The sequence below is a fragment of the Schistocerca serialis genome, chromosome 12 (genome assembly GCF_023864345.2).
Source record: "Schistocerca serialis cubense isolate TAMUIC-IGC-003099 chromosome 12, iqSchSeri2.2, whole genome shotgun sequence".
In the NCBI taxonomy this organism is placed as follows: Eukaryota; Metazoa; Arthropoda; class Insecta; order Orthoptera; family Acrididae; genus Schistocerca; species Schistocerca serialis.
In genome coordinates, this window is record NC_064649.1 from 5589486 (window position 1) to 5598310 (window position 8825).

Sequence of the window (8825 nt, forward strand, 5' to 3'; positions counted from 1 at the left end):
AGGTAATTACGGCAAAAGATATCTTTTCGGAAGCATTTATAACATTCAGTGCCCAAAACACCACCGCCAGAGCGGAGTGAACCTGTCTAAATAATAGTTTTACTTTTTACTAGTCTTGAGATATACAGAGGTGTGGCTAGACGCGGCCTGTGTGAAGAAGGATGACCTACGAGCTACGTAAGACACGCTCGGACAGAAGAGTCTTTAAGCTTCTGATACTTATCTATAGAGAGGCAGTAACATATAAATTGCCGCACTTGAAAGGAAACAATATTATGGTTAAATAATGATTTCGCGGTCCGCCTTATGTTTTTACACAAACAATGAAAGGAAAACATATTTTTTCGGCACAGCTCGCGCAAAATAACGTGGCACCGGCACAGAAGCGAGCCCATCCTTTCAGTTCCGAAACGTTGGCGGAGAATTCTTCGTAATCCAGCACGTGTGAATATAACGCAATATCGTCAGTTTTATACGGAGGAATAGGCAAATGGGGAAGCAAAATTTTCATTAAACGGTGTGGTTGAGAAGGGTTGCACGAACAGCGAACTGTTCCAATCGCTCAATGAACACAGCAAGGAAGGACGCGGATACTGAAGGCGCAGGATACTTCACAAGGTTCCACTACTTCCGAAAGATGCCTAAGAAGCAGAAACAATGTTATTTTTACGTAATATTGGCAAACACGTCCTTACGAGACTGACACACAATTGCCACCTGATATATGTCATTTATTTCACTTTGTGTGTGTGGCAGTGATGTGGGGTTGTCTTGGTCGGAGCCCTTTTGCTTTTGTTGACCTTTGTTTATGCGATTGTTTCTTTTTCTGCACTCTAGCGAGAAACTATTGAGTTGGAACGTGTGTGCGTGTGTTATAAAATGCACATATACTTCTGTATGCGTTCGGACCAATACTTAAAACTTTTTTTTTTTTTGTCACTGTGATGTCGTACTTAGAAAAAGGGAGGAGGAGAAGAAGAAGAAGGTGGTGGTGATGATAAAAGCGTTAAACAGCTTCTTGAGGTAATGAAAATCGATGACCACGTATTTTTTTTTATTTGATATAAGGGAACGAAAAAGAATTAGTTAGGCTATAAATCAGGTGAATGTGGACAGCGAGACGTCATCGCAATTTTTTTAGCCTCATATGATTACTAGTTCGAGGCGATGTACGGCAGCTGCAGTATCATCGCGATGAAGCGTTCCAGCGTAACAAGAAGATGAAGAACGCAAGAGCAGACGAGGCTGTGAGACGCCGTCAGCCAATAGTTCGCTGACTAGGACCGCACCACGGCAGGAGCGGCCTCTGACCGAAGGGAATATAAGCGCCGCTCCTGCCGGACAGTAGAAGACGGACACTACTAGACCCGGGCATAGAAGAGACCACCGGAAGAGCTGTTAATTGTGACCCATATCCATTACTTGCACGGACAGACTATATAGCGAAAGACATTATATGCAAGTCGCCAACAGTTTGCGAGTCGACATTGTAAACCAAAGTATTGTCAGTCTACTTTATTGTAATAAAAGCCATTAATGTGATTTGCTTGAATTTTTGTATAGCTGCCCGAGAAATCAGCTTCCTTTAGGCACACTATAAGAGACGAGTGGGCAGGACCCCACATGAAGAATGATGCCAAGTTTTCAGTACTCTCTCACGATCTCGTCAATGGCAAGAGGCAGACACACTGTTCTATACCTTTCAGCATCAAATCTTCTACGATACCCTAAAGCAACGGTCGCAACTTTGCCCAGCGTAAACAACAAACAACCGGTCAGTTTCTCGCAAGGGTGCTGTTTGAGGCGTTCAAAGATTCTCGGGCGTTGAATCGCACTGTCTTGTTTAAATTGCACAGTATTTCAAGCGTATAAATTGGCGAGCCCCAACAGCTAGCTACAGGCGTACCTAAAGGTGTCTAGGGGACGCTTCGCATAAATATTGTGCAGTATAGGAAACGTCCTCTTCTTAGTAGGTGCTTCGTGAACGAACCACTTTTCTTGTTTCCGTTTCCTCTTGCAACACCGAAACAGTTGATTACTGCTTAGTTTCCAGCTCTGACAAATGTAGCCAAGTTTTGCGTCATGTTACGATCTCGTATAAATCCGTTGTAGGGGAGAAAAAAAACACAAGGAAAAAAAAAACGGCGCACCCCGAAGGAATTATCCGAGTAGGTCGGAAATCGGTAGATGTGTTGTACATGTACAGATAAAAATGATTAAACCTTGAGAAAAAATGGATGATTTACTGAAGAGAAAGAGCTTCACAAACTGTGCAAATCAGTAGCACGTTGGTCTACCTCTGGTCTTTCTGCAAGCAGTAATTCGGCTGGGCACTGATAGAGTTGTTTGATGTCGTCCTAGGGGACATCGTCTCCGGGCGCGACATCGCCGTGGAACATCAGCGAGTGGAGTGCAGTTGTCCTCACTGTTGAGTCGCGCTTCGAACAAAGCCCCGATGATCAGCGAAGACGTGTCTGCAGACTCCCCAGACAGCGGTGGGACACCAAACGGGCCGGCAACCGAGAGCGCCATTTCTTGGCGTTATTTTACGCCGTTTCTTTTGTAAGTAGGCTGTTTAGGTTTTTATATTGTTAACGCCTCGTATGAAAATCACTGGCTGTGCTGTGTGCAGTCTGTGGCTGGTTTGCATTGTTGGAATATTTGCTATTGTAGTGTTGGGCAGTTGGATGTCAACAGCGCGTAGCGTTGCGCAGTTGGAGGTGAGCCGCCAGCAGTGGTGGATGTGGGGAAGTGAGATCGCGGATTTTTGAGAGCGGATGGTCTGGACGTGTGTCCATTAGAGACAGTAAATTTGTAAGACAGGATGTCATGAACTGATATATATATTATGACTTTTGAACACTATTAAGTTAAATACATTGTTTGTTCTCTATCAAAATCTTTCATTTGCTAATTATGCCTATCAGTAGTTAGTGCCTTCAGTAGTTTGAATCTTTTATTTAGCTGGCAGTAGTGGCGCTCGCTGTATTGCAGTAGTTCGAGTAACGCAGATTTTTGTGAGGTAAGTGATTCGTGAAAGGTATAGGTTATTGTTAGTCAGGGCCATTCTCTTGTAGGGATTTTTCAAAGTCAGATTGCGTTGCGCTAAAAATATTGTGTGTCAGTTTAGTGTTGATCAGAATAGGTAAAGAGCGAAATGTCTGAATACGTTCAGTTCTGCTCAGCTGTTTGGAAATCAAATAATGTAAGAGGTTTATCAACACAGTAATTCATTAATTTTTCTAAGGGGACGTTTAACTTTGCCGTTCATGGCAATCCGTGCTAGGCTTACATTTCAGCAAGATAACGGCCGCTCGCAAACGGCGAGAGTTTCCGTGTTTGCCGAACCCTACGTTGGCCAGCAACGCCACTGGATCTCTCCGCAGTAGATGACGTTTGGAGCATTACGTAGTAGTAGTAGTAGTAGTAGTAGTAGTAGTAGAGGGGTTTCTGGGCGCACGACACGACAGCAAGGTCTTCAGCGCCCTGGAGCATTACGGGCAGACTCCCCCAACCAGCAGGGGATTTTGACGATCTAACGCACCAGTTGGACGAATTCGGGACGGTGTCCCTCAGGAGGGTATCCGACAACCCTACCGATCAACGCCAAGCCGAATGGGTGCTTGCATGATGGACAGCGATGATTGACTTGCACAATTTGTGAAGCTGTTTCTCTTGAATAAACCATCCAGTTTTTTCTGAAATTGTAAACATTTCTTTGTCTGTACATATACATTACATCTACCGATTTCCGTCCCATTGGGTTAATTTCTTCGTGGTACGTCTTTTTTATCTTAGAGTTTATTTTAGATTTCCATCGTTTTAATAATAATGAACGAGAATTTTTTTTTTAAAGTAATGAACTGGTATCTCTGCAGCGTGACCTAGTGCCACTTGCAAAAGCTTAAAAAGTTATCTTGGTATAAGGAAGCTGCTGCTTGTACGAAAGCTACAGAGAGAATATAACGACTACAACTCCCAACACTGGTTGTATTCGCACGTATCATTTACATATTGTTCGACATAAAATCAATCGAAACGCACTGATTAAGGCGAAATATCGTCAGAACATGTAAGGGTCAAGCAAATGCCGGGGCAGTGTTTTGCTTAAGGAACAGTTCTTTGGAAACATATTTATAGAGCGGAAAGTTTGGAGTGTCAGATGCTTCGGATGATTAGGCAGAGGGAGGATTTGGACAAGATGCTTATGGCCTTCCTAGTGAGTCTGAGTTTACCTGCTACCTCTGCTACTGTAAGGCTCATGTGGCCTTCGAATTCATATAGTCCAACCCCAGCCCTCTACATATCTGCAATGGTTTCCAATGATCGAGACCCTCAAACTGTTCCCAAAGTTGCTTGCACCAGCTGCTAACATATCATTTCCGGGCCGCTGCTGTGCCGACAGAGCCAGTGTCTGGAGGGAAAGGAAGTGTGCTGCTCTCCAGCTGGTCTTCCTCCAATCCTCCGACATGGATCGTGGCCGGATACGTTATGGATGACTTACAAGGTCTGCGATTTCCCATGATGACCGGTGTTTTCCGGCATCCGTTGCAGAAAATAAGCTCAAGAATCCTGCCACGAAGAAGAACGTTACAGAAGTAATATTGGTGAGAGCCAATGGAAGTGTCTATATTCTCCTCCTGGTTCTGATTGGCTGAAAGGTCTAAACGTTAAATAATTTCATGGAACGGTTCGAAATCAAGCCGGTGCCCAGCAGTCTGAGTGTAAAAGTGGTGTGGGGTAGACGTGGTGTGGGTAGTCGCGTTATTTCTTACATAACGGAAAAGTGTTAAAGAGTGCGAAAGTGTTTCGGGTGGAGTCATTCCGGTTTTCTGAGTGGCTGTTGGCACTTCGCGACTGCGCAGGCGCTGAGCAGGCGCTCAACTGATACGACGTCGAGGAGCCGAGTAGCTGGCCGGACAGTCGGCTGTGCTTTACTCACCGAGTCGGACTCGGCGAGGTTAAAGTCAAGCAAATAAATATAATTTGTTTCCATGGAAATTTGAGTGTTTCTGTGTGTCCTTTGAGCTACAGACGTCGAACTATAAATTCCTGTTTTGTTGTCGTAGAGATTATCGGGGAACTGTTGGCAGTGTACACATTGCAGACCACTGGTAGAATCTCGGAATCTTTCTGGAAGTGGCTGGATTTGTGCAGCGCTGTAATTATTGACACTGGAGTTACGAGAAGTTTAATGCTGTCCCGCGGATCAGAGAGAGGCTGTCGACCGTTATCTCTGCTAGCAAACAGGCACCAGTCAAAGGTTCTTTATCTACCAGCTGTCAGGGGCAAACGACATTTGATTTTCAGTATTTCGCGTAATTATTGGCCGAATTTAAAAATATAAAATGTCATCGCAATCTGAAATGATAAGTAAATGGACACCCTAGCTGCAACAGGCGTTGATATACTTCACTGGGGACATGTTGAAAATGTGTGCCCCGACCGGGACTCGAACCCGGGATCTCCTGCTTACATGGCAGACGCTCTATCCATCTGAGCCACCGAGGGCACAGAGGATAGTGCACCTGCAGGGACTTATCCCTTGCACGCTCCCCGTGAGGTCATCAACGGTAACTGTTCTTTCGGGAACAGATACCATCGTCATATATCATCGCAATCTCCTCATCAAGAGGTACAGTCTCATGCTAGAGGCTTAACACAACAGCACAATTACCGGAGCTAGTAACTGTGTGTCTGTCTCGAGGCAGGCGCGCAAATTGAGAGCACGTACCGACTTCCAACACAATTTAAGCTTTCCTCGCTCAATCTTTAACGTAAAATATTTAGCAGAGTAACGGATCTGTCAACTACAAGCAGACTTTTGAAGCTGTTTTATACGTGGCCGTTGGATTCCTCAAAGAATCGTCGGTTTACTGGTGCAGACTGGCTGGACAACGCAGGGGCGCACTTCTCCGTTTCCCCCTTAGAAGCGGCGCGCCGGCCGACTTCTCCGGCACCGCCAGCAGTTCGTCGTTTCCTGGCCGCGACACCAGACCAGACTGCGGGACCCACGTGGCCACGCCCTGCCGGGACCGCAGATCACTGCGCAGGCTGTACGCTGCAACATCCAGCAACAAGTACACCGCAAGGCGCCGCCATAACGTAAGCTGCACGGAGCTGCGCAGCTGTCTGGACCAAAAGTCCTGAGAGCAGCGGACACGGCGGGCCAAGGAAGACCAGAGAACCACAGTGGCTGGATTCGGCCCCACGTTGGTCGCCAATGCAATGGCGTTCCGCTTCTCATCCACACCAAACGAAGGGTTGTCGTAGCGAGAATATGAGAACCAATATCATAACTTCAAAATCCACCAAAAACAAATCAAAAATATGTCTTGCGTTAGATAGAGCAGCAATCAGTCGTAGAATTAAGTTGCTTTAATATGACATTTACAGTCACAACGCAGATCAGATTTCGACCCGTGTCAGGTCATTATCAATGCAGTGCGGAATTGTAGCAGTTGTTCGTGCTCAAGTGAATGCTTACACAGTTCAACCATTACTGAACAGTGTAAGCATTCACTTGAGCTCACTTGAGCACGAACAACTGCTACAATTCCGCACTGCATTGATAATGACCTGACACGGGTCGAAATCTGATCTGCGTTGTGACTGTAAATGTCATATTAAAGCAACTTAATTCTACGACTGATTGCTGCTCTATCTAACCCTATATAACCACAGTAGTTGCGTGCACCGACCCCATGGAGGATAACCTGGTGAAAAATATATCTATTAAAAAAAAAAAAAACAGATAAAAATTTGCTTGACTTCCTCCTGTGCACCGATAAATGTGGACCAGATGTGGCTTGAATTAAAAAAAAAAATAAAAAAAAGTATCGACACAAATTGTGAGATTTATACTAAATAAATTAACGAAGGAGCTGATCCCCCTTGGTACACAAAACACATCAGAACACTGCTGCAGACAGAACGAAAAAAACACGGCAAATTTTTACGAAAACAAAATCCCCAGATTGGTGATCTTTTACACGAGCTCGAAATTTAGCGCGGACTTTAATGCGAGATGCTTATTACAGTTTCCACAACGAAACTTTGTCTCAAAACCTGGCAGAAAATCTAAAGATATTCCAGTCGTATGTAAAGCATCCCAGCGGCAGGACACAATCAATGCCTCCTCTGCGCGATGGCAATTGAAATACTATAGACGACTGTTGTATCTACGAATCCTGCACATTCGGTTCGCTAGACAAACAGTCAAACAACTTCTATTAATGGGTTTTATTACGACAAGACAAGTACAAATATTTAACTTTGATAGATGTGCCGCAAGCAAAGGACGGCATACGAAATAATCAGTCTTCTTCAGAACAGACAAACAAGTCTCCGATACGCAGAGATTGCTAATGTTGGAGCCTACGACGCGTCGGCAAACAAAGTGGCTAACGTTGAAGCTGCTATGTAAGTGGGCCGCTTGTTCGCCGCAAACCTGCTAACCAGAGCAGCACCGCGGCGCTTATGTCGTCTTCACCTACGGCCCGCTGCTGTCGCGTTGTCGTCCTGGAGGGAGGTCGGTCAGCGTGCGGTCGCCTCACCTCTTCTCGCAGCGTTCTCTCCTCTGTCGTTCCAGCCTGGTGCGCCGGCGCTGACTTTACGTCGTAACAACGATAGTGTTGCTAAACCAGAGTTAATAAATACAGCCCTCCGAAATTGTTTCACCAAAGAAGACGAAGTAAATACTCCAAAATTCGAAACGAGAACAGCTGCCAACATGAGAAACGCAGAAGTACATAACCTCGGAGTAGTGAAGTAACTTAAATCACTTAACAAAACCAACTCCTCCGGTCCAGACTGTATACCAGTTAGGTTTCTTTCAGAGTGTTGTTGTTGTGGTTTTCAGTCCAGAGACTGGTTTGATGCAGCTCTCCATGCTACTCTATCCTGTGCAAGCTTCTTCATCTCCCAGTACCTACTGCAAACTATATCCTTCTGAATCTGTTTAGTCTATTCATTTCTCGGTCTCCCCATACGATTTTTACCCTCCACGCTTCCCTCCAATATCAAATTGGTGATCCCTTGATGCCTCAGAACATGTCCTACCAACCGATACCTTCTTCTAGTCCATTTGTGCCACAAACTCCTCTTCTCCCCAATTCTATTCAGTACCTCCTCATTAGTTATGTGATCTACCCACCTTATCTTCAGCATTCTTCTGTAGCACCACATTTCCAAAGCTTCTATTCTCTTCTTGTCCAAACTATTTATTGTCCATGTTTCACTTCCATACATGGCTACACTCCATACAAATACTTTCAGAAACGACTTCCTGACACTTAAATCTATACCCGATGTTAACAAATGTCTCTTCTTCAGAAACGCTTTTCTTGCCACTGCCAGTCTACATTTTATATCCTCTCTACTTTGGCCATCATCAGTTATTTTGCTGCCGAAATAACAAAACTCATCTACTAGCTTAATTGTCTCATTTCTTAATCTAACTCCCTCAGCATCACCCGATTTAATTCGACTACATTCCATTATCCTCGTTTTGCTTTTGTTGATGTTCATCTTATATCTTCCTTTCAAGACACTGTCCATTCCGTTCAACTGCTCTTCCAGGTCCTTTGCTGTCTCTGACATTATTACAATGTCAACGGCGAACCTCAAAGTTTTTACTTCTTCTCCATGGATTATAATTCCTTCTCCGAATTTTTCTTTTGGTTCCCTCACTGGTTGCTCAACATACAGATTGAATAACATCGGGGATAGGCTACAACTCTGTCTCACTCCCTTCCCAACCACTGCTTCCCTTTCGTGTCCCTCGACTCTTATAACTGCCATCTGCTTTCTGTACAAATTGCAAA

General features: G+C 44.7%; 1 non-coding gene across 1 annotated transcript; it reads right to left on the reverse strand.

Moving 5' to 3' along the window:
• Positions 1–5437: 5437 nt before the first annotated feature.
• Trnat-ugu (transfer RNA threonine (anticodon UGU)) lies at positions 5438–5512 on the reverse strand. The gene has a single exon. It is a non-coding gene; the product is annotated as a tRNA-Thr (tRNA).
• Positions 5513–8825: the final 3313 nt, after the last annotated feature.